A 27,989-nucleotide genomic window follows, 5' to 3' on the forward strand; every position below is an offset into this window, starting at 1 on the left:
CAATAGCCTAAATACATTTTGTAAAAGGGTGGGGGGAGGGGCAGTGGAGATGAAGGGCTCAGTCAGCTCGGACAAATTCTACCAGCCCGCTCAGAAAATCTTTTAGAAATGAACGGCCTATAGAATGTGCTGTTACAATATAGCCCAACTGCTCTCCACAAGCCTCTCCCCATTGTTCCGTATCGGAATCAGTTTTCATAACTTAGTACCGACCGGGTTACCAGATAGTGCGATATTTTGCCTTTTGGGCTAATAGTAATGGAATTTTGAGTAACTTGTCTTTTTAAACGAATGGAACCATCGTCGTTGGGCGATATTTTTGTTGATCAACGCTATGTGTGGGCGACACAGGAAAGGTCAAGTGTAATTTTATGTATTGATTTTAATTTAATGTTATTTGAAAGGAGATCTTCACCGCTCCGCCGCCATGTGAAATATTACAGCCTCAGAATTCTACCAGTCTCCAAATAAAGACCAGTGCTAACATTAAACTGATGTAGAAGGTAATTAGGCTATTATAACGCTGCGTACATATTTTTAACTGACGCTAGTGGACGAATCAAAATCGATTTTCCAATTCTTTCTTGTTACAAACTTATCCAAAATTAGGCCCATCAGAACAGCACACAGAACAAAAATAATAAACGGCAGCAAATACATTAAATTCAACCGCAAGTAAAAACTGAGCTGCTTAACGAAACAATTGGACTCGAATAATCCCCACAGTGTTCTATATAGTTGGTCTTGACTAAAATGGGGATAAGCAAGAGGCGATAGTGCTATCGATATTTAGATAGTGTGACCTGTCGATGGCCTTGTTGACTATCGATAGTGCATATCCCTGTTTCGTCCTATGACTGAAAATCAGAACATAAGGGGCGATCAGAAAGTTTCCTTTTTAAGGCCAGACAGTCCAGAATCGCCACGCAACGCAGGCAAAATCACCGTGGACATTGATGTAATTATCGCACTGGCGCACCGGACTGAAGATTCTCATGAACACCGTGTCCTGCTGCGTGAAGAAGTCTGTAACTGCCAATGCACATCCTCGTCCGTTAGGTATCGTCGAACCTTCAAGGCTTTTCTTAAGGGATCAAAGATGTGGTAATCGCATGGGGAGAGATGAAGTCTATAAGGCGGGTGCTCGAGTGTCTCCCACTTAAGTTGGTGACGTTACGAGATTTGCGATGTGGGGCACGCGTTATCATGGAGTAGCAGCATCCCTTGTCACACCATTCCACAACGTCTGTGTTCGACAGACATGCTGCCTTATACACATTCTTCTCCGGTGGATGACTACCGATGTTTATCCTTCAGCAGCCAAGAAAAGAATAACAGCGCGTTGGTCCTGTTGGACGCGTTTGGTAATAACATCGCCATAGTTCATGTTGCGAATGCACTGCACGCACGTCGGGAGGACACGAATGCCCCACACCTACATTAACCCCCTTACCTTCATGTTGGTGCTTACATACACGCATCGGAGTCGCACTACGTTCCACACATGTTGCAGCAACGCCCTCAAACGAAAACTTTTTATCGCCATTGTGTCTTTCAGCTTCATCATTACACGGAAACTAGGTGGTGGTGGTGGTTAGTGTTTAACGTCCCGTCGACAACGAGGCCATTAGAGACGGAGCGCAAGCTCGGGTTAGGGAAGGATTGGGAAGGAAATCGGCCGTGCCCTTTCAAAGGAACCATCCCGGCATTTGCCCGAAACGATTTAGGGAAATCACGGAAAACCTAAATCAGGATGGCCGGAGACGGGATTGAGGCTCTGAGCACTATGGGACTCAACTGCTGAGGTCATTAGTCCCCTAGAACTTAGAACTAGTTAAACCTAACTAACCTAAGGACATCACAAACATCCATGCCCGAGGCAGGATTCGAACCTGCGACCGCACCGGTCTTGTGGTTCCAGACTGCAGCGCCTTTAACCGCACGGCCACTTCGGCCGGCGAGACGGGATTGAACCGTCGTCCTCCCGAATGCGAGTCCAGTGTGCTGGGAACTAGGTCATGAGTAATTTTATTTAGGTGGTAGGGACGGTCCGGACCCCTGTCCCCTTCCCCCCGCCCCTGCCCCCCTTTGGCTAAATCTGTGCTTCCACCAGCAGAAGCTCAAAACCATAACATGAGAGGCCAGTGCCAGTAATACTATCCCCCTCCCGCAGATGTTCTGGGAACAGTACTTGTCAACAGCATAGAAGATACCACATCCAATAACAGCTAAGTGTTTTAAAGCGAACTGCAGTATGGTTCGAGATATTTTGAAGCACCAATGATGCGTTACGAAGACGAGCTTAAATGCGTCATAAAGAGGATCCATCTCAATCAGTAGACGTGTGAGTAATTTGCAGGAGATCGTTAATATTGGTACTAAACAGCCTAACGACTATTGTTGCATTTGTATAGGAATGTATCCGACACGAAGACTTCAATTACGGAATCGGCAAGCACAACTAAGTCAACCTCCAATCATCGGATACGCCACATATGGAAAAATTACGCTCAAAAATTTGTCTGTGCGGTCACTTAAGATATATACAAAAATTGGAGAGTTATAGGCCTAATATGAAAAACATGTACACTCAAAAACCAGCGATGACCGACAGTGATATTGTCAGAGCCGTTATCAATTAACAAGTGGATGAACAAATCACAAACAAACAGTTACAAACTAGCAATAAAATGGCGGTCGGATATTTCCCCGTTGATGTTATCTAAAATTGTTAGGCTGCTTCAAGTTTTCCTTCAGTTTCAGAATATTGTTTCTCATTTTAAAGCGGGAGAGATAGATAGATAGAAAGAGAGAGAGAGAGAGAGAGAGAGAGAGTACTTTTTAAAACAATTATTACATGTGACTTTTGAATTAGAGCTGCAGAATTCTGTCATAGTCATTTGTTGTAACGGGTCTATGACCTTTACTCCTCACCTGTCCTACTGTGCTAATCCACCCCCCCCCACCCCCCCCCCCCCAAAAAAAAGAAATGTTATCCGTTGTCAGAATAAAAATGGAATGACAGTATCATTCTGAGGTAGGGAAAATCGCAAGGGCTGCAGCGGGAGTGAAAATGGCTCTATTTAGTTTTCAGTTAAGGTATTATATGAGTAAGCTCCCACTACAGCTGAGTCTGCGCGTATTACTACTATTATTCTTCTTCCCGTTGTGATGAAACCAATTACTGAGATCACAGTAGGATAGCGATAAGTTGGATGATGGTTAACCGTGTTAAAATATAGCATAATGCAATGAAATATGTCGCAGTGCACAGCAAGAATAATCGGACTTCGGATAGAAAATAATTTAGATTGCAGGTCCTAAGGGAAAAGTATACAAATATAATGAGGTGACAAAAGTCATAGGATACCTCCTAATATTGCGTAGGACCTCCTTCTGCCTGGCGTGGAGCCGAATCTCGACGTGACATGGATTCAGCAAGCAGTTGGAAATCTCCTGCAGAAATACTGAGCCCTGCTGCCCCTAATTGCGAAAGTGTTGTCGGTGCAGCACTGTGTGCATCAACCGACATCTCGATTATGTTCCATAAATGTTTGATGGCATTCATGTTGGGCGATCTGGGTGGTGTATTATAATAAATAAAAATATATATAAATGGAAAAAATTATAGTACAACTGCATTATTAGTAAATGCTCTGCGGTTATGAAGTTGTGCTATTCGGACTTCCTCTCTTACATTTCTATTGTAGATGCAGGCAGCCGACTCCAAGGACACCAGTGCGTCTCAAAAAATGAAGAAAATCCTCCCAACTTGGCTTCGCTTCGCAGCAATAGAAATACTTAATACTATTGTTAAGTCTTCTCTTATTCAGAATGACATATAATACATAACACCCGTAGCACGTCATACTTCGAGCAATACATCCTAACCATATACATCTTAACCATACTTCTACATACGAAAGAGTGAAACAAAATCATGTGCAAAGAAAACTGAATTATGTTTTTTGTTCATTTGTTTGCGCCTTATCGCGCATTCATAATTAATGTCTTTGCTGACACTTATGGTCGATTGCTGTTTCATTTTTTTAATATACTTTATCATATCCGGGGAGTCTTTCACCACGTACTTACACAATTGCCCCGCCGACCGGGGTGGCCGAGCGGCTCTAGGCCCAACGGTCTAGAACCACGCGACCGCTACGGTCGCAGGTTCGAATCCCGCCTCGGGCATGGATGTGTGTGACGTCTTAAGTTAGTTAGGTTTAATTAGTTCTAAGTTATAGGGGACTGATGACCTCAGCAGTTAAGTCCCATAGTGCTCAGAGCCATTAGAACAATTGCCCCCGCACTGAACGTTGACATGGTATGGAGACGTACAGTGTTTTTGCATGTACATATTTATATTTACATTTGCCAATACGGGTCGATGCCCTTTATTTGTCAGCTTCTCTTTTATTTAATGGAATGGTTATGTCAGCTTATCGTATGTGTGTTAAAGTTCTGCAAGAAACTGGAAGATTATATACGTAATTATGATAGTTCATTACATATTTGAATTAGCGCGCTGACAATAATGTTCAGTTTGCTTAGGCCTCGCTGCCAGGTTTTGTGCTTGCGCACTAGTAGGTTTGGCAGCTAAGCACGAGTCGCTAATGGTCAACATACTAGTTGCTACTGTCGCACGTGCGTGCATTCGTTTTCTTAGTGTTAATTTCACATTGAGTGTCACACTTTCACCCAAGTATTACATATTAAAGAATTGCCGTGGGATTTGTCTTCATGCTGTGGCAGAACATCTCCATTCTTACAGCCCAGTCATCATTATTACCTGTCGTATCCTAGCCAACAGCATCCGTCGACGAGGTAAGTATTGTCTCGTACAACTATAGTTCACTTATTGACGTATCAGGCGTTGTGTGACACAATACTCAGAAATTATTTTGTTGCACACTTATGTTAACGTTACCACCCTTCACCGTCCTCTTGCTGAAAGACACATGTATCTGCTCAAAACATTGTATAAATTTTTTGTCTTTAAAGTTCAATCCTTTACATGGAGTTTGGTTTCCAATGAAAATTCATACAAGTATTGAGTTACAACATACGTAACATGATAGCTTACATCTATGGCCGACATTCCATCCATCGCTCATATTATGAACATAAATTTCTTAAGTTTTGAAATGTCATAAATTTTTCATTAACTAGGTTCTGTTACTACAGTTGTTTGTTAGTTTTTAACTTATCTTCTTCGGTTACATCACTTACACAAATTAATTACATAACACATTGTTATGATACAATACAAGCATATGATACATTTATACTTCTTTTTATAGACAGGCTTTTATTACTTATGGGAGATCATTTCTTCCTTATGTAGAGCAGGGAGAAAAACATTCAAAATGGTTCTAAAATATACGCATTGCCGGCCTAACTATGTTTGGCGCCACCTCCTTTGTTTGCAAGGGAAGAAAGGAAATACTCATCTACTGGTTCCAGTGTTTATTAGGTAATATTACTCGTACAATCATGGACTAACTATGTTTGGCGCCGCCTCCTTCGTTTGCAAGGGAAGAAAGGAAATACTCATCTACTGGTTCCAGTATTTATGAGGAAATATTACTCGTACAATCATGGACTGGTTGCTAAGGAACTTTCATTTCATGGAAATGATGTGTACTGACTAATCATTCATGTGCTATCATGTTGTTTTTTCATGCACTAGTGCTGTTTACTTCAATTAACGGCTAGCTTAGAGTTAAATATGAATAAGTTTCAACCACCGTAGACCTATCTTTCTCAAATACCTGGAAATGTCACTGTTTATGCTTTCATGTGTCATGATAAAAATTTATTTGTTTCTGTAAAATCACATGCTTAAATGTTTATGTGTACTCTGCAGTGAATAGGTACTGGTAAATGTCACGGAGATATACTGCAACGATGCATATTTTCATTTTTCATGTGCCTTATGACTTTGTATAAAAATCCTTATAAATAAATTGTTTACTCGAGGTGCGGCCCCGTTTCTTGATTGTCTACCTGCTACTCTCGATGTAATTCTCTTCCTCTGCAGCGTGGTGATGCAAGGGTCGCTGAAAGAAAAGAACTTCAAACTAACCTAAAACTAATTGCATTAAATAGCTTGGTGGGCACTGATACATTTGGTCATTACATCTGTCCACAGATATTTCCATATTTCGTTTGAATTCATAGACATTCGTTTATTTTGTTACCCTTTACGACTATTTACCGTGCAAAACAATTATTTGACATTTCTTGTGGTATTTTGTCGTTTTTTCGTAGCTTACATGTCTCGAATTTTTTTCATAATGCTTCCTTTTGCTTATTAATATGTTGTATATAGCTTAGGATTTAATGAAATCTCTGTATACATACATCAATAGGTTCTTTAGTTCTTAGACAGTAGATAAAATTGCTTAGTATTTCCGTTTACTTTGTATTTAAGTTAGGTACTTGTACATATCGCATTGCTACTTGGTTGCCCCTTCTGCCAGTCTGTTGCACATGTGCACAAGTTAATGCCTCCTCTCCTACTACTGACTTGAATGCGTATTTTAGAGTGCGCATAGCTGATCCATAAGCTAATTCTCTTTATACTTTCACTTCATGTGAAGTGGTGTATTCCTTCTCATTCCTGTTGATTATATGCTTACGTGCACAAATCAAAAGAATAATTATACCTATACACATTACTTTATCTTAAAATACACTCCAGAAGAAAAAAAAAAACACACTTAGAGTTATGGACACTATGTACAATTATCTTGTGATAGAAAGAAAAAATGCTACTGAGCTTGAGAGATTCAGATTCGGTGTTATGCCACTTCGCTTTCATAGGGAATATGATCTTTACTGCGATTTGACTTCATACACTATGATGGAATGGTGGGCAGTAGTTAATGGACTTGTTTGCGTGCTGTAGGGAAGGAAATACGGTAAGCTTTACCTGCATTCAAAGGAATACGGTGCCGACTTAAACGACTGCAGACTGTTGGGCCGACAAAGCGCGTTTTTCTGTGGAACGGTGAGGAGAGATTTGCAGACGGTCGCGTGCTGTGGTCGCATTGGGCAAAACACATTAAGTTGGTGCCGGACGGGAGGCAGACATCCAGGTATACGGGCTAGCGCCGAGAAGTCACCACTGCACCGGACAGCGCATTGTATGCCGGGAATAAAGCAGAGGTTGGGCCCTTGTTAGGGAGCAAGCCGCCAAAAGGAATGTAAACATTCTGCGAATTTGTGAGGGACAGGGAAACTGGCACGCAGACGTCCAGACTCCGTTTCAAAACATGTTTGTGAAAGCATGAGGCTTTTGGCGAGTTTATGGCCGTTCTTGGGAAACTTTGAAATGGACGCAACAGGGGAGATAACAGGCTGTTTATGGAGGGCTGTGCTTCCACCCTGTATTGTGTTAGCAAAAGACACGGCAAACGTGTGGGAAAGAGGCCGCGATGCTGAATCTTTTTTCCGTTTTCTGCCAATTAACTTCAAAGCCTCTGATTGGTGCAAAGACCATTCCTCCAAGCTTAGAATGCTGGGCTCCAGCTCGTGATTGGCTTGTGCGAATGTGGGGGAAGTCAAAAAAGAGAAATGTGCTTTTGGAACCGACCTGAGGAGGAAGCTGTGAGAAAGGAAGAAGGATCTCTCCTGTACAAGTCTCTTGTAATGGCGCTTCGCTAGTAAAGAACTGCAGGTCTCTACCTAAACAGTGAGACTCGTGTCCCTTGCCAGTCACCTTCTGAACTGTCAGAGGTACTCCTTATGTCATCACGGTCACAATGAGTGACGCATGCATGTACTTACGAGGGTCGGTCAAAAAGTAATGCCTCCCATTCTTTTTCTACTTAAAGAAATTAAGTTAAGTGAAAAATTTGAATTTGGCGCCATTCCTCAAACCTTCTTCTGCAATCCACTGCAGTAGTAACTTTCTGTGTCAACAGGTGGCAGCACAGCAGAAGTTTGTAAGATGGCCGACATCGATGTTCGTTTGAGACAGCGTTGTGTGATTGAATTCTTGAATGCAGAAGGTGAAACGCCCATACGCATTCATGAAAGACTGAAGAAGGTGTATGGTGTTGTGACAGTGGATGTCAGCACTGTTAGACGATGGGTTCGTCGTTGTAAGGAAGCTGAAGGGCAAACACCGTTGACTGACGAAAAGCGGAGCGGCAGGCCGGTGAGTGCAGTGACTCCACACAACATTCAGCAAGTTGATGACATCATTCGTGGTGACCGTCGGGTGACTGCAGATGAAGTGTGTCGCATTATTTCTCTTAGTAAAGGCAGTGTGATCACGATTATTAAACAATTGGGGTACTCAAAAGTTTGTGCACGGTGGGTTCCAAGAAAGTTAACCGATCAGAATAAAGAGGCAAGGAAAACAATAGCCTCCCAACACTTGCAGTGCTTCCGTTTGGAGGGAGATGAGTTTCTGAAAAAAATTGTGACCGGGGACGAAACATGGGTGCATTTTTTTGAACCCGAATCAAAGAGGCAGTCAATGGAGTGGCGTCACACAAGCTCGCCGAGGAAGAAAAAATTCAAAACTGTGCGATCGGCAGGGAAAGTTATGGCAACAGTTTTCTGGGATACAGAGGGTGTGATTCTGGTTGATTTTTTGGAGCAGGGATGCACAATACATTCTGTTCAATACGTCACAACCCTCAACAAACTTAAAGCACGTCTTCAGCGAGTTCGCCCAACAAAATCAATGGCAGATGTTCTTCTTTTGCATGACAATGCAAGACCACACACCAGTCGTCACACCTCTGACGAGATTGTCAAAATTGGATGGGAAGTTTTGCCTCATCCTCCATACAGCCCTGACCTGGCACCATCAGACTTCCATCTGTTCGGGCCACTAAAAGAAGCTCATCGTGGGATTCATTTTGAAGATGAGGAGGCCGTCAAAACATCTGTGCATCAATGGCTTAGGAAGCAGAGCTGTGATTTTTACCGTGCTGGGATACATGCCCTTGTTCAAAGATGGACCAAAACTGTAGAGATGGGCGGAGATTACATTGAAAAATGACAAAATGATCCTCAATGTTGTGGTTTTCAACCTATGTAATTGCATTTAAATTTCCTGACAATTAAACGTAGAAAAAAAATAGGAGGCATTACTTTTTGACTGACCCTCGTATTTGTCTTGAGTCGGCCGTCTAAACATTTGACACATTCCGACACGCACACTCATGGTACAGAATCAAATTGGCTTGGCAGACCAGCAAACGGGTCCACCTCCACACCGGAATCCATTGGGGTTTCAGAGGCTCATAGGGAAGTACCTGCGTTCTGAATTAACCGAACGCGAGACCGTGTACTTGCATTTTCAAGAAAGCGCATTTAATAACAGATTGCCGCCGTCCATGATTTCAGTCGCCAAAGTATCATTGTGTGCCGCCTTGACCAGCAGGAGCATAAAGTATTCGCTCCTACGACATAGGGCTCTAATATATATTTCTCAGCACCCTGTTCTTTCGATCCATATTTTTCTTTTTTGTATGGTAGAATATAGATGCTCGGTGGTGGCGTAGTTTGGTGCCATAACCTGGATTCACGTGTATGAAGTCAGATAGAGCGATCAGTGTTCTGGTTAGTGACGTGTGTCGATCCCCAGCAGATCAATTTTTCCACCATAGATCCCATGTTAGTAAGGCGTTTGTTATTAAAAATGTTTGTGTGATGTTTCTCTAATAATTTTGTTGTTTAAGATGAATAAATCGAGTGTCAATTAGACTACAACTTCTCCCTGAGTTCTAATTAGCAGTTCCTTCCCATTTTATTATTGAAGTCTAGATTTTAAACATAAGGAGTAGCTTTTCACTTGGTGTTCACTGCGTGGATCTTTTACATCATTAATGATAATCTTCCTCCAAGCTTCATCATTCTATAAAAGCTTTTATATCTTTGTGAGGCTGGAGACCCTTGTCTCTCCCTGTTTTCTCGTGGGCTAACCTGTACATCACAGGGTATGGCATTTTGGAAATTGTATATGGTCCTGAATAGAGTAACTGCCACTTCTTATTCAGTTTGTGAAATTTTGTCGATTTAGGATGTGTCCATAAGAGGACCCGTAGCTCTTCAAAAAATTGTGTATTAAGTTTCAGTTTCTTATTATATATTTTCTTTCTATACTCGGCCCTATTTTCGAGTGTAATCATGGCTTGTTTGATTTTGTCTTGTAGAGTCATTTCTGTAGTACTTTTGGTATGGGTGACTCCCACTCATTTGTTTGTTTTGTCTTGAACATCAATTCGTTAGGTGTGAAACCTGTTGAAGAATGTGGAAGGTTATGGACAACTTGCATGAAAAGAGTTGTGTATTCTACCCATCGGGTGTGTTTGTGAGGGTGTATGTCCTAATACACCGGTTAAATTCTTAAAGACTCGTTCTATTGGGCTTGCTTCCAGGTGAAAAAAGCGTACTAATCATGTCTTACGTCCTGTGAGATCATAAATTGTTTCCACTTTTGCCTAACGAAATATGAAGCACTATCAGTTAGTAGTACCTTTGGTTTACCTATTCTTCTCAAATAGTCTCCCTCAATTCTTTTTCTGATATTTGTGGCTACTGTATTTTTAATGGCGTACATTTTAATATGCTTTGAGAAAATATCGTATAGTGCTACTACGTATCTTACTCCTTCTTTACTTCTTGAATGTGGACCAGCTATGTCCAGGGATACTATATCTAGAGGGTTTTTTTTTTTGGAGTATTGGGTGTAGCTCAGTATATTTTGATACATTCGACTGTTTTGATTTTTGACACATTACACACTTTCTTAATGCTTATAGGACTCGTCTTCTCCAATGTGGAAAATAACAGTGTTGCAATTTTTTCAGTACATTTGCCTACGCCATAATGTCCCCATATTTCATGTGTGTGTCTTATAAATTCATTGATATAATCTTCATGAATACATACATATACACTAGTGTTCAGATTTTTCATGTTTTCTATGAAACAAAACGCCCTTGTACTCCTGATATCATTGACTTACCTTTCCACCTTCATCTTGTTTAAGGTTTTGCATAACTATACTCCATCTGGGATTTTGCTGTTGTATAATTTTCATTTACTTACTAAACTTATGGTAATCAGACTGTTGTGTTGTAACTTGCATTAATAACGTTTTGATTTCTGCATCTTGCTCTGTTAATTCACTAGATTCCTCTAAACCTTGTGGTATCCTCGACAAGGCATCTGCAACAACATTCTGACTTCATTTAATACTAATGATCTCAAAATTTAATTCTTGTAAATATAGACACTACCTAGCTAATCCACGGTGCAATAGTTTACATGTTAAAAGAAATGACAGTGACTGATCGTCACAGTAAATTTTGATTTTCTTACTCCACAAAAATTTTCAAACATTTTAAAATGCCCAGCTAAACTTTTCAATTGTTATGCAGAGTAAGATCTTTCTGCTTCTGAAAATGTTCGACTAGCAAAACTGATGACTTTGGGTTCTTCCTTACCTTCTTCTTCTTCTCACATCTGGAATAAGCATGCCACCAACCACTGTGATGAGGCATCTGCGTGTAGACAAAAATTCATGGACATGACAGTGTGGCTAAGAATGTTTGCATTGACTAATGCCTGCTTAAAGTTATTAAAGTCCCTATTTTTCCCTAACAAGTTCATCACTGTTCTTCAGTTTCTGTGGTACAATTTTACGATAAAAGGGTGTTAGTCCTAAAAAAGCTTTAAGTTGTTTTTTATTCCTTGGAGCTGGACAATTGGGTATGGCATTAAGTTTTTTCGGATCAGGTAATATTATTCATTCTGACACACATGCCCTAAAAATTTGACTTTCTGCTTACCAAAACTAGACTTTTTTTAACTGGTTGTTACTCCGTAATCTGCAAATTGTTGAAGTGCCAGATCAACCAGCTTGATATGTTCTAACCAAGTGGGGATGGCTACGTAAACAGTGACTTTGGTAAGCAATTCTGGTCCTCAGACCTTGTCAAGTGCAGATATAAACACGCCTGTACTAATGTTCAGTACAAAAGGTAGAACACGGAATTTGTAACTTCTGCCACCACAAACAAACGCTGTATATTTTCGACTTTATTGATGGAGCTTTATTTGCAAGTAGAATGCCTTGAGATCGAGTATACTGAAGTATTTTGTATTGTAAAACTTTAGAAACTGTTCGTCCAAGTTGTCTGGTCTTACACGTACTGGTACTAAAATATTATTGATACCTCTAGCATTAAGAACTAATCTTACAGAACCATCTGATTTGCTTACTGGTAATATTGGACTACAATAGGATAAAAATGAAGGTTGTATAATTCTCCAATTAACTATATGATTGAGCTCTTCCCTTACTGCCTCTTGTTACGCCCATGGAATAGGATATGACATTGCACAAAATGTTTCATGTGGATACACTTCAAATTTATATTCATAGTCTTTGATTACTCCTGCTCCTTACTGAAAACATTGGCATACTTAAATAACAAGTTAGAAAGTTGTTGTCATTGCATATCATTTAGTATCTGTGATTCACTTAGTTTCTGCTCTGCCATTTCATAACTAACCTCGGTGTTTGATTCTTGTTCAGTATCAAATTTGTTTGTAAAATATTCAGTTGGAAAGGAATATTGTACTATTACATTTGACTCTGGTTTGTTTTTGTTACTTTTATCAGGTGTTTTGACTAAATCAATAGAAAAAAATCTGATCCTTTACATAAAAGTGGTATTTACCATTACCTATGTCAGTCTGTGTTTTGTATCTTCAAAATGTGTTCATGCCAATAAGACAGTTAACTGTGAGTTTATCAATTTCGTCACAATTGCTCTTCACTGTAAAATGTTAAATTTGTAATGGAATAAGTGCCTGATGTTTTACGAATTTAGTCTTACTGCCTGTAGCAGTTTGCACCTTGCAATTTTGGACAGGAAATGTTGGAAATTTGCCTCTTTTCTTCAGTTCACAGAAAAATGCATTTGACATTAGGCTGGTAGTTTAACCTGTATCTAAAATTAACTGTGTGTCAATATTAAATATTTTCACCCTAATGATTGCTTGTACTTGTCATACAGACCATGCTTGATGTCATCTTTTTTGTCAAACCAGAGAGGTCAATAGCCTGGGGATTAACTATGACCAGTTGGTGGTTTCCTACAGTGTCATGTGACTTAATGCATTACCGGGAGTAAAAATGGTTCGAATGGCTCTGAGCACTATGGGACTCAACTTTTGAGGTCATTAGTCCCCTAGAACTTAGAAGTAGTTAAACCTAACTAACCTAAGGACATCACACACATCCATGCCAGAGGCAGGATTCGAACCTGCGAACGTAGTGGTCTCGCGGTTCCAGACTGCAGCGCCTAGAATCACACGGCCATTTCGGCCGGCTTACCGGGAGTAATTTCAGTTAGTTGTACAGTGTGGGTACTTCGCCAATTTGTGTTGTTACCTGCTTGCGACATTTCTTCGCGAGTGCCATGCCCACCTCCACCAGAAAAAAATGGTTGGAAGTTCATATTCCGACAGGATAATTCATCACACTCTGGTTATCTCTACTAAGCAAAGAAAATCGCCAGAAGATAGCTCACTTGGGCTACCTCCACTAACCTAAGGCACCCGACCACCAGTTCATTCTACAAACTGGTGCCAAGTTTGAATTTTGGCAGGAAGATAGCTCTCTGAGGGTTTTGCTGCTGGCGCGAAAGGAAGGAAACTTGTAATAACCTCAGTCGACTCCCCCACCTAAGGGTTTGTTGGAAAAAAGGACTTGTCTTTATTATTTAACCAATTTCAAACAGGTGTGTTCGCCACTGGGTCTGGACTCCATCTGGCTTAGTTCAGTTTGTCACCACCAGAGGGCGCTCTCATGTCATCAGGTGATGATGCAAGTACCATTATCCAAGATGTCGGCACCCAGTGTGTCCACGAAGAGGTCCAGAACCCAACTGGCTTAGTTCATTTCGTCGCCACCAGAGGGTGCTACCGTGAAATTGGGTGATGACACTAGTACTGTTATTGAAGATGGCCATATACAGTGTGTGTCCACCTCATGGTGTGAGTCTAATTCATATACGAGGGGCATTCAAGTTCTAAGCCCTCCCATTTTTTTTCTCCGGACTGGAAAGAAATAGAAACATGCGCATTGTTTTAAAATGAGGCCGCGTTCATTGTCAATACATCCCAGAGATGGCAGCACCGTACGGCAGATGGAATTTTACCGCCAGTGGCGAGAATGAGAACTGTTTTAAATACTTAAAATGGCGACGTTTTCCTTATTTGAACAGCGGGCAATCATTCGTTTTCTGAATTTGCGTGGTGTGAAACCAATTGAAATTCATCGACAGTTGAAGGAGACATGTGGTGATGGAGTTATTGATGTGTCGAAAGTGCATTCGTGGGTGCGACAGTTTAATGAAGGCAGAACATCGTATGACAACAAACCGAAACAACCTCGGGCTTGCACAAGCCGGTCTGACGACATGATCGAGAAAGTGGAGAGAATTGTTTTGGGGGATCGCCAAATGACTGTTGAACAGATCGCCGCCAGAGTTGGCATTTCTGCGGGTTCTGTGCACACAATCCTGCATGACGACCTGAAAATGCGAAAAGTGTCATCCAGGTGGGTACCACGAATGCTGACGGACGACCACACGGCTGCCTGTGTGGCATGTTGCCAAGCAATGTTGACGCACAACGACAGCATGAATGGGACTTTCTTTTCGTCGGTTGTGACAATGGATGAGACGTGGATGCCATTTTTCAATCCAGAAACAAAGCGCCAGTCAGCTCAATGGAAGCTCACAGATTCACCACCACCAAAAAAATTTCAGGTAACCGCCAGTGCTGAAAAAATGATGGTGTCCATGTTCTGGGACAGCAAGGACGTAATCCTTACCCATTGCGTTCCAAAGGGCACTACGGTAACAAGTGCATCCTACGAAAATGTTTTGAAGAACAAATTCCTTTCTGCACTGCAACAAAAACGTCCAGGAAGGGCTGCACGTGTGCTGTTTCACCAAGACAATGCACCCGCACATCGAGCTAACGTTACGCAACAGTTTCTTCGTGATAACAACTTTGAAGTGATTCCTCATGCTCCCTACTCACCTTACCTGGCTCCTAGTGACTTTTGGCTTTTTCCGTGGCCGCACATTCACCAGCCGTGCTGCTGTTGCCTCAGTGATTTTCCAGTAGTCAAAACAGACTCCTAAAGAAGCCTTCGCGCTGCCACGGAATCATGGCATCAGCGTTGTGAAAAATGTGTACGTCTGCAGGGCGATTACGTCGAGAAGTAACGCCAGTTTCATCGATTTCGGGTGAGTAGTTAATTAGAAAAAAAATCGGAGGCCTTAGAACTTGAATGCACCTCGTATCTGCCACCAGAGGGCGCTCTCGTGACGTCAGCTGATGACATTCAGCGGTGGGGGAAATGGCGGGAGCCAATAGGAGCCCTTAATCGAGTCACGTGTTTGACTTCAGCCAATATGATTGAAGTATCTGATGACGTCATTATAGGAGATAGAGGTGAAGCTCAGCAGCTCCAGGGCCTCAGTCTTGTTCAGTTAGACAGTGGGAGAAGAAGAACCATGAAGTGCCAACATCAGTCGAACTCCAGCACAGCCATGCAGAACAGGTTTAAACGAAAAATAATTATCACAGATCACATTATTCTCTCCCTTGTTAGCCTTATTACTTATATTAATTTTCAGAATTATCACCTATTGGCCCATATCTAACGCTTCCTCGTCTTTGCTCAACAGGGTCGAGTGCTAACATGCCTAGTTCCGCTGACACGTCCAAACCTGCATCAGCCTCGCTCGCCATCTCATCGAGACCTACAGCAACAGCCCCTGCCGCATCTTAACCAGTAGCGGCCATGTGGGATCCTGTAGCGCACGTAGCCCACTTGTTGGAGCAGGACAAGGAGTTTCTGCTTTCCGTCCCACTCATCGACTTGACTGCTGAGGATACACGACGTGCGCACGACACATCAAATGATGGCGGTGTTAAACAACAACAAGATGGAGGTCAGTACTGGGCACCAACATATGACTCATCCCAGCAGAACATTCTTGTGATAGCGCACCCACAGAGTACAGATACTGTAGATAAAAAGAAGACATTGAGTGCAGCCACGCTTTTCCCCTGCAGATACAATTTAACCCCCAGTGGATCCAAACGTGTGAACATTGCTATAGAGGCGCATCATGGCTGGGGGATGGATGCTAGAATGGAGATTGATAATGTATCCAAATGTGTTAAAGTGCCAATTTCCGAGTGCGACTGGGATGAAATATGTGGTGCAGAGCGCTACATGAATCAGCAGATGACCACCGAATATTATCAAACTCATTCTCTCCCAGACATTCGTCTTACTGATGCGACACTTTCTATTACAACAGTGTATGATGACTGTGCATTATGCGTGAAATCAGGTGACAACTGCGTTTATCTAAAACATCTGTCAGTTATGAAGTTATACGATCTAGACTCTGCCATACGTCTTACGCTGGAGAGACTGAATCGTTGGTTGCCTAGCATAGAGTTTGCATACAATGATGTTCTAAACTCCCTATGTGTGCACAGTATACATATTGACTATCTTAAGCAACACCTTTGTTCGCACATGACCGCTAAACCTAAAGGCAAGCAGATGAAATGCCGTGTGTAAAAAACCAGAGTACTGTGCGTCACCTATTGGCTTGAGTGAGATACGCACTGAATTTATTTGCTAAATATTGTACAGGTGCGAAGAAGATACATACGAATTGTAATGATAGTCCTGAAATACTACACCCAATGTATGATTTTTAAATAAATAATTTATGTCTAATATCAAACCGTGTTTCTCTTTTATTGCGTTCCTCTTTCTCGTTATAATCAAAGTATTAGAATTATTTTTTTCAATGCTACACGAGTTACTGAGATGATGATCATGTTACTCTTCATGAGTAAAATATATAGCTTTTTTCTCTGTGTAGTCAATATAGCTCAATTGGTTAAGTGATCGAACTACACCGTCTACACACATACTATTATTATTATCCTTTCAAGTGTATATATATATATATATATATATATATATATATATATGGCAACTACCTGTCTGTACCCATAGTGCTCAGAGCCATTTGAACCATTTGAACCTGTCTGTACCTGGTGCATTTAGTATCATGGCGGGCTGGGTGAAGCACCCTCGCCACAAGGACTTTGTTGTTGGCGACTGGTCCTGTGAAGATTCAAATGAAGACCTGAAGAAGAAGGACAAGAAGAACGGAATTCTCCTTCCTGATTGTAGGCCCATCCAAGTGCGGGAAGACTAATGTCCTCATTAGTCTGCTAACACATGTAGATGGGGTCCGATCTGAACATGTTTGTGTATTCTCAAAATCACTGTTTCAAGCCAAATATCAGCTATTGCAAGAGATACTGCGAGGTGTAGATGGTATTACATACACGAAATTCAATGAAAGCGGTGATATCCTCCCACCTGAAAAAGCAAAGCCAAACGCAGTCTTCATGTTTGACGATGTTGCCGTGGAAAACCAAGACCAAATTCGAAAATATTTATGTTTCGGTCGTCATATTGGTACCAATGCATTTTATCTAAGTCAAACATATTCCAGAATCCCCAAACAGCTTGTCAGGCATAACTCTAACCTCATTATAGTCTTCAAACAAGACAACCTGAATTTAAAACACGTTTACCAAGAACATGTCGGAACGGACATGTCGTTCAATGATTTTGTACAGGTATGTGCAGATTTCCGGAGTCATTCACAGTATGGGTTTATCGTTATTGATAAAGCAAGAAAACTGAGTGATGGTAGGTACAGGCGAAACTTCCAAGATTTTTGCATATATAGCACGATAGGAGAGGTTAATACATCAGTCTACGGAATGCCATGGACAAATTCGCGCGTATGGCCGCCTCTCAACCCCAGAGGATGGGTGTACACAGACAGAACATTCGCTTGTACTTGGATGCGAAAATTCAAGCTATGGTGCATAAAGTTGCAAGTATGCGCAGGGAACTAGAAACTTATTACTAGACTCTTCTGAGAATGGTGAATGCGTTATATGAGCCAGTTAATCAAGTCAGTAAGAAAATAACCGACTTAACTGAAAATGTCGATGCTATTCAGGGGAAAATAGATGTATAGTCCAGTCAAATTGCAGAAATACCTTGCAAAAGGTGGGGTAGAAAAGTTTATTTTTTCGACTCGTTCATATGGTTGGAAATATTAGAAAACCGAGTTTTGCCAACAAAATTTCGCTTGGGAAAACTTTCTGCAGTCAAAAAACTTGGAAAATTTCGGCCTTTTTCCGTTTTTTTTCAAAATATCTCAGTTCATTTGTTCCTATCGCTTTAACGTCTATTTTCTTTTTTAAAGAGCACAAAATTCTCAACAAATTTGATTTTTGACATTTTTTTCTACTCCCAATATGTAAGGGGCTACAGCGCCTCAAAAAATACCAATTTTTCAAATTTTGGCAATATACCTTATTTTTGAACACTATTTTTTGAGTTTCTGTTTGTGTAGTATAAATACATTATACATCATGTTGTATGTTGGAATTTACCACCTCACTTTCAAGTATGCAATTTCTCTGTATGCAGCATGAGGATTGCTGGGCACCCAACTATTGTGATTCTTACATCACTACCTGAAGTTCACTATGGGCCACCTCAGCCCTGTTATTTGTAAAACTATAAATATAAAAATACATCATTAAGAGACACACACACACACACACACACACACACACACACACACACACACACACACACGGGCGCGCACGCTCGCGCGCGCGCGCACGCACACAAAATAAATTGTCTCGGGAAAATGAACTATTATTAGCTGCAATAGGCAACCTAATTAGGTAGGTAATTATTCTTGTGTATAAAAGCCACACAGTTGACATTAAAAATAAGTAGCTTTATTACAATTAAAATGCATTGTCAGTTACTAAAAAATGTTGACAGTTCTGGGTGTGTAATACTTGTAATATCGCACATTAGCGCACTTGAGACAGATATGAGCATCACTTCCAACGTTTTGATGGGCCAGGTTCCTCAGTGTCACCAGAAAAACCTTGAGTTACGGATTCAGGGTCTATACCTAGAGTTGATCCCAGATTGACCTCTTCTTTAAACAGCGAGTCAACCTCAGCAGATTCGTTGATTTCGTCAGCGGTTTCCGCAACATCCTCCATAACATCTTCTTCACTGTCTTCATATAAAAATTTTGGCACGTTTTCACAGTTGACCCCAATACATTTCTTGCAAATTGAAAACCCGCTTTTCTGCAGGAGCACGCTCCGCCACAGTTCAGCTTGCATGAGCATGAAACAATGTGAAGAAGTGCTTGAGGTGCTGGATCTTGGCTCATTATAACGGGTATTGGACCGTGGTCACTGTGATTCCAGCCCCATTTCTCAGGAGGATTCCAGTTTCCCATCCAACTTTGGACTTATTGGTAAGTCCGCAACGAATGATGTTGTGCAGCATCTAGTGTAGGTGGCAACCGTGCAAGATTCAGTTTGCTTTTTGTGGCAGACTTGGCGAATAGCTGGTACCGCAAATGGTCTAGTGTGTGGGAACTGCTGACACCTCCACTATACAATGCGATAGTAACCTGTTCTGTTGCTGTTATTATTTCTTCACGGGTAGCATGTGGTTTATTGACGTGCAAAGCGCTGAGGTTAGGTGTTCATTTTTCGCAACAATATTGCAGCACTTAATTTTTCCTTGACCAAAAAAAGCGGATGTTGTATCACATCCGCTAAAGGCGTGAGTGGACAGAATATATTCACTGTCAAACTTGTAAGATACAGTGGAAAACCACTTGTCTTCTGCATTTCCTCTTCCTGGCTTTAAGAAAAATAACTTTTCAATGCCTTGCCCCAAACCGGTCTTGAGCACAAGCAGGTCAACATCTTCTCCTACAATGACAACACTTCCAAAATCTTTGGTTCTTGAAATAACAGATGTTACAATCATAACGTCAGCATCTTCTTGTGCCTGGTGCACTTCAACGCTACACTCCAGAAATTCCTTTTTAAGAAGTGTGATCAAACGCATCTTGTTTCGTTCGTTGTACAAGAACTTGTCCTGAGGGACTTGGTTCACCATCTCTGATTCAACCACGACATCAACCGAAGAATGTTTTTTGGACCTACGAATCCTCTCAGCACTGTTTGTGCTACATTTGTCTCCCTCACATGGATACCCATCAAATACAATAGCAAGTTGAGATCCAAATTGACGTTGCGGGTAAGAAACATAGCTTTGGGCTATTGACTTGAAGCAAACTGAATCTCTCCGACAGCTCTCAGCAAAAACAAAAACACACGATAAAGATGGTGTTGTAATTGATGAATTCATTATTCGTCATACTCCAAGTCAGATAGATAGAAAATTTGGCGTTAGCAGGGGAAGACCGTACATGTTGGGTGCGCATCCAATAACTGTAACTGAAGACAAACTACAGATCGGTGATAGACGGTTTGACAGAACAGCCGGCTCAATGAATCTTATTTTCCTAAGACCTACCAAAAAATGCATGAATTATTCACTTAACGGTAGGGACACGTACCGTGAAATACTGGACATGACTGGTGTACACAAGATCACGAAAAGCCTGAGCAACAAGAAATATAAAACGATTATAAAGCCAATACTTGAAGGCGAAAACAACTACAGTGGCAGCAGCGGTGATGGTATTGACACTGAGCATGAAGCAGTGAACAATCGAATCCCTCGTCATTATGACGACCCCAACGAACTAACAGATCGACTACGGCTGTTCATGGAATCAGCTGGTGCAAGTAATAGAGCTCATTCGAATGAGGTTGTTTCGATAATCTCGGAGCTTCGAGAGAGAGGTATCATCGAATAAGTATGGAGACGGTAGTACGAGAACTGCACAAGCCAGCACGCAAAACGTAACCTCGCAGGCATGTTATGATTAAAGGGTAGGATGACTTGTGGCAAGCTGATCTTATAAATATGCGGCAATATTCACATGAGAATAATGGTTTGAAATACATTTTAAGGGTTATTGATACATACTCGAAATTTGCCTGGGCATTACCCGTCAAAACAAAAACCGGTCGAAAAGTCGCTAATGCTTTTGACCGTTTGCTACAGACAGGAATGAATCGATACCCAGAAATCTCCAAACCGATCATGGTGGGGAGTTCTACAATAGGTATTTCAAGACAGTGATGCAGCGGTACGGAATACGTCACTACTCGACATTCACTCACCTGAAGGCGAGTATCGTGGAGCGCCTGAACAGAACAGTAAAAGGTCGAATGGTCGCGGCTCATACACATGGACAGATATCCTCCCAGAAATAATTGCTCAGTGTAATAGAACCAAACATAGCACAATAAAAATTAGACCAATCGATGTTCGTGATAATGGACTCATAAATACCGTGTACTTTAGTATTAAGATTCTGGATCCACGCAAACAGAAATTTAATGTAGGTGATTTGGTGCGTATCTCAGAACACAAGACGGAATTTAAGAAATCATACCTACCGAACTGATCAACTGAGATATTAACAGTTTAAAAGGTGCAACGAACGAATCCTAGAACTTATATATTGAAGGATAGTAAAGGTGAAGAAATTGCGGGCTCCTTCTACACTGAGGAGATGCAGAAAAGCTCAGAACCAAATGTTTTTCTCGTGGAGAGAGTCATAAGACGTTGGGGAAATAAGGCACTAGTCAAATGGCTTGGTTTTCCTGCTACAGAAAACAGTTGGACTGATGCAGGCGATTTGCTATATAATGGACGTGCATTGCCCACAAACACCACAGTAGCGTAACATGCGCGCTAAAAGACACATTAGAGGAGGCGGTGGTGTTCTAGACAAACTACCTGTGGAATTACACATCCCTACTGTGGGCCTGGGACAAAGCTTCAGAAACGCCTGGCGCTTGGCAATAACGGAGTCAATCTGCTCGACGAAGCGTTTATGGAACACGACACTGCATACGCAGCAAATAAATATCTGTCGAGTCGTCACACTGCAGATAGGATTTTAGCTGATAAGGCTAAGGCAATACGGAGAAGAAAGGATATTGGTATAGGCCAACGCATCACAGCATTTGCAGTTGATAAAACCGTTCGTAGAAAAATCAAGTTGGGTTTAGGAGTGATAAATTTCAAGCGAGTTATGAACGCTGCACGTTGCGCACTAAATATGAAGAAGAACAAGAACGCCAGCCAGGGTGGCCGAGCGGTTCTAGGCGCTACAGTCTGGTACCGCGCGACCGCTACGGTCGCACGTTAGAATCCTGCCTCGGGCATGGATGTGTATGATGTCCTTAAGGTAGTTAGGTTTAAGTAGTTCTAAGTTCTAGGGGACTGATGACCTCAGAAGTTAAGTCCCATAGTGCTCAGAGCCATTTGAACCAGTTGAAGAACAAGAACAAGAAGGGCTCTTTGAAGAACTGTATTCTGACAGTGATGTATGCAGCTATAAACGCAATGAATCGGAAAGATGCCCGAAGAAGAAGAGGATCGGTTGAAGCGCCTCGTGTTCTACCAATACCCAAGACATCCGGCGGTTTTATTCCCTTTCCCACCCCGCCCTCTCCGCGCTCTCGGCGATAGGTTCCCTCGTCGGTGGTGCTGCAGCTATTGCTCGAACAGTCAAGAACGCCCTAAACTCCCAAGTGCAGTTAGAAGAGGCGAGAAGACATAATCGCATGATGGAAGCTGCAGCCATCGGAAACGGCCTATACTTGAAACCGTACAGGAAAGAGCTTGGTCTATTCATAAATTAAAAAGAAGAAAGCCCATTAGCGGTCCTACCAGATCGACCATTCCCAAATACAGACCTTCTTAAGTTTGTTAGAGATAAATTCAAGATACCAAAATTCCGTGGTGTGTTTATGCAGTATACATTACCGAAGACTATGTGGAAAACTGGTGAACGCAGTATTGTGAATTTAGATGTTGCTGGAGGCCCCGGCACCCACCGGGTGGCATACGTTATGAAAGACGCGGATACTGTCTACTATTTCGACTCATTTGGTGACCTGCAGCCACCAGAAGAATTGCAACAATACTTGACTCACAGAAGACATGTACTCTACAGTTGTCGACGCTATCAGGACTTTAATACACACCTCTGCGCACATCTATGAATCATGTTTCTCTTCACATTCACAAAGGAGAAGCATGCTATATAAGGAGGAGGATTAAACATTCATTCATCAGTTGAGGTTCAGATGCAATGTCGTACACTTTGACGTTAAAACGACGATCATCTGTACTGTGTGCAAATTACTTCCCACCAACTGATTTGAGCACTAGTCAATGGAGTATTGCATTGATTGGACTGGAGACGTACAACAGCATCCCGAATATCACCGAGACTAACAATAAACTACATCTCGATATTAATGGTGAAAAAGATATTCTGGAAATAGAACCGGGTGCATACGATTATGACGATTTAAACGAAGTCTTAAAACAGTCTGGAAAAGGTATTGAATTACATGCAAACATCAATACACTTAAATCTGAAATAAGGACTGTAAATGCAACGACTGACTTTAAGGTTCAGTAGTGCGCCTTCTGGGATTCACAAAAGGACAGATTTTGAAGAAGGATTTGAAACGTCCCCTTTTTGAAGAATTATACAAGACTGTGCTTTAACTGACACACAATATTTTTTTAGCGCAACGCAATCTGACTTTCAATAATCCCTACAAAAGAATGACCCTGTCTAATATTAACCTATACGTTTCACAAATCACTTACCTCACAAAAATCTTCGTTACTCGAACTACTGCAGTACAGCGAGCGCCACTACTGCCAGCTAAATAAAAGATTCAAACTACGGAAGGCACTAACTACTGATAGGCATAGTTAGCAAATGAAAGATTTTAATAGAGAACAAACAATGTATTTACCTTAATAATGTTGAAAACTCATAATATACATATCAGTTCATGACATCCAGTTTTAAAAATTTCAAAACTCCGCCATCTCTCTCCCCACATCCACCACTGCTGGCGGCTCACCTCCAACTGCGCAACGCTACGCGCTGTTCACATCCAGCTGCCGCTGCCCAACACTACAATGGCAGACAACAATGCAAACTAGCCACAGACTGCACACAGCACAGCCAGTGATTTTTATACAGAGCGCTACATAACGTTACCAATAAGAAAACAAACAGCCTACTTACAGATTCAAGTAAATTTTACAAGTCAAATCATACAGTTGACATACTCCTAGTCAGCACAATACGTGTCGAGTGTAACATTGCAACAAACTTCTGTCTCAACGATAGTCTAATTCATACTGTTTACGGATTCTTCGCCTCAGTTGCAACGGGGTGTAAGATTGTTGAGACCCCTGCCAATGCAATATATCTTCCAGTGACAGCTCAGACACTGGACTATTTGGAGCTGCGTATTGTGAACCAGAATAATCAACATGTTGACTTTCGTGGTGAGGAAATTATTGTACGATTACATCTAAGACAGGATGGGCGTGCGGTGTAAAGCAAGCGCATGCAATCCACAGCGTGCCACTTTGGTACCAAACAGAAAAGTGATAACACCTGCGAACTACGAGTTTCTTAAATCGGTTGGTCTGAAGTCGTGCAATGACGTCATCACTCAATATAACCAATCCAGTAGAGTATGATGAGGGAATTATACGTCAGGAATACTTCTCTCATAAACCTTACGCTTCAACCACGTTTAACAAGAATAATGAAATCAGCATTGTCATCCAGCACCAAGACGCACTCACGCTTCCGTGCAAGAGTTTCATATATCTAGAGGGGTCATTCAAGAAAACAGACGGCAGCGATACAGTGGGATCCAAGCGGACACGTACCGCTTTAGCATTCCTCTTCCAAGAGATACGCTATGAACTCAGTGACTGAGATCGACCCTACACGCAATGTAGGCATAACATCAACCCTTAAAACATACGTCTCGGCATCACCAGCAGATTTGCATAGTATAGAAAATGCAGAATGGTTCATAGACGAGCCAGAGGATAAAGCAGTTGATGAGTACAAGCGATTTACTGCATGCATACCTCTAAAAATGCTTATGGGATACTTTGAGGACATGAGGCAGATTATTATGAACGCTAAACAAGAACTCATTCTGATGGGGAGTGCGACGGACAATAACTATTACATTCAAGGAGCTCAAGAGGAGAATATGATCATAATCAACAAGATAATATGGAAAACGCCTCACATCAGTGTATCCAACGAGGAGCGTTTGAAGCTTTTAAAAGTCCTGAATTCAGATACTTTCCTGTCACTGACATTTCGCTCATGGGAGATTTTCGAGTACCCAGTGTTACCGACAGCGAACAGACAAACATGGGCTATTAAAACATCCAACCATCTAGTGACACCAAGATTCATCATACTTGCGTTTCAGACTGATAGAAGAAGTAATACAGCACATGATTCCACCATGTTCGATAACTGCAAGTTAACTAATGCCAAAGTGTACCTCAATTCAGAATTCTACCCATATGACAATCTACATCTGCAGTGGAATCAAAACGTATACAGGCTAGCGTATGACATGTATGCAAGGTTTCGCCCTCCTTATTGTGAAATTGCTGAAGGAGAGAGAGGGGGTTGTCTACTCAGTCCATGTAAACTCAAAGAGCTTTCACCGGCCTTTGTAATAGACTGCTCTAAACAGAATGAGATAATTAAGTCTGGACCTATAGATGTGCGAATTGAATTTGAATCATCGACAAATTTCCCAGAACACACTGCCGCATATGCTTTAGTTCTACTCAATCATGTAATCAACTACTGTCCACTCACAGGTGCTGTGCAGCGAGCTGTATAAATGAATAGGTACTGCCCTGCACATAGATCATTTGACAATGGCGTGTCACCAAGTGAAAATCATTGCCAAAGCTCAAGGATTCTATGACAGGGTGCGTAGACAGTTCTTGTTTAAAGATGTTGCATTCGTAGCGTACACACAAGATGCTAGAATAATAGAGATATTCGCCGCAAATATCTCGTCACCAAGACCCTTCAAGCAAGTGATGTCTGCTAAGACGAGGAAGAGCACAAAGTGGTTAACTCATATCTACCATGGAATTCACTGGGATGATCCTGGCATACCATATAAAGATATGGTGACTGTGCTTAAATTATTCGATCACATGGCCACCATAGTCTATGTGAAGGGAAAGGACAAAATCTGGATGCAATGAATATTTAAATTTGCTTCTATTCAAGACCTGGAATTCTACGGTTGTCCATCTATCCATTGACTCAAGAACATTTATCAAAAAAGTGCTGTTGTATCTGCATATGAGAATGTAAAATTACTTTTAAATTGGATGAGCAATAAATAATTTCTTTTGTTCCGTAACAATGATTGTATTCTTTTTTTTTGGACACCCACTTCCGTAGCAAGTAAGTTTATCGGGGATACTGTGCCTGAAGCGTACTCCACTGGAACTGTCCGAGCCACGTACCACAGCCTTTGAGCGCGGTCTCACCTGATGAGTAACGTTACCTGCGCCATTAATAGATGCGCTTTCCCCTCACCTGCTGGGAAGCCACTGAAAGTGAGCGCTCAGCGGCAGTGTGTCATGTACCAGCAGCACACGGCTGATCGCTGCTGCAGGACACGGTCCAGAGCGTGCCATTCAGAACTCTCGTTGAAATAGTGTTTTAAAGCAACATACCTTATAGGCATGTGCTGTGTAATGTGGATGTAACCACCGATTGTACACAAATATATTTATCATGTTTTAATAAAAAGAATGATAATTGAGGGTTGAAATAATAACATTTGACATTTTTACAATAAAATAAGTGAATTTATTATTAAATTCAAATTTTTAACAGTGTTTGCAAAATATCAATTTACACATATGTCAATCAGATTTTACATTATATCAGTTTACAGATACATGATTGAGATTTACATTTCTTCATCAAAAATATGAACCTTTTGCTCTTTGCACATACGTTATTCAGATTTTACATTACACCATTTTACAGATACATTATTCAGAAATGGATTTTCTGTTCAGATAAATGATTGAAATTTACATTATGTATGAGTTTACAACGAATGCAGAGGTACTACTGCTACAAGCTATCTTACTTGGTAAATACTATCACTAGTAAACTTCCACCTGAGACAGAAAAGACTTTTAAGTAAAGGAGAACATATTTCTTTGAAGTGGGTGGCTCTAAAAATTTTCCACTACCACAAGCGAGTGAACATATAATTATTTGAAATAAGTGGCTCTAAACATTTTCCACTACCACAAGCAAGTGAACATAAATATAAACATTTTAATTGGGTGGAAGTTACATACTTAAAACTAGTTCTGTCTGGATGACTAGCGGTGGGTGAAACTTACAAACCAAAATCTTTTCTGTAACCACTCACACGCAAGCACATGTTGTTGTTGTTGTCGTCATCAGTCCTGAGACTGGTTTGATGCAGCTCTCCATGCTACTCTATCCTGTGCAAGCTTTTTCATCTCCCAGTACGTACTGCAGCCTACATCCTTCTGAATCTGCTTAGTGTATTCAACTCTTGGTCTCCCTCTATAATTTTTACCCTCCACTCTGCCCTCCAATACTAAACTGGTGGTCCCTTGATGCCTCAGAACATGTCCTACCAACCGATCCCTTCTTCTAGTCAAGTTGTGCCACAAACTCCTCTTCTCCCCAATTCTATTCAATACCTCCTCATTAGTTATGTGATCTATCCATCTAATCTTCAGCACTCTTCTGTAGCACCACATTTCGAAAGCTTCTATTCTCTTCTTGTCCAAACTATTTATCGTCTATGTTTCACTTCCGTACATGGCTACACTCCATACAAATACTTTCAGAAACGACTTCCTGACACTTAAATCTATACTTGACGTTAACAAATTTCTCTTCTTCAGAAACGCTTTCCTTGCCATTGCCAGTCTACATTTTATATCCTCTCTACTTCGTCCATCATCAGTT

This window comes from Schistocerca serialis, chromosome 5 (assembly GCF_023864345.2).
Source record: "Schistocerca serialis cubense isolate TAMUIC-IGC-003099 chromosome 5, iqSchSeri2.2, whole genome shotgun sequence".
Classification (NCBI taxonomy): Eukaryota; Metazoa; Arthropoda; class Insecta; order Orthoptera; family Acrididae; genus Schistocerca; species Schistocerca serialis.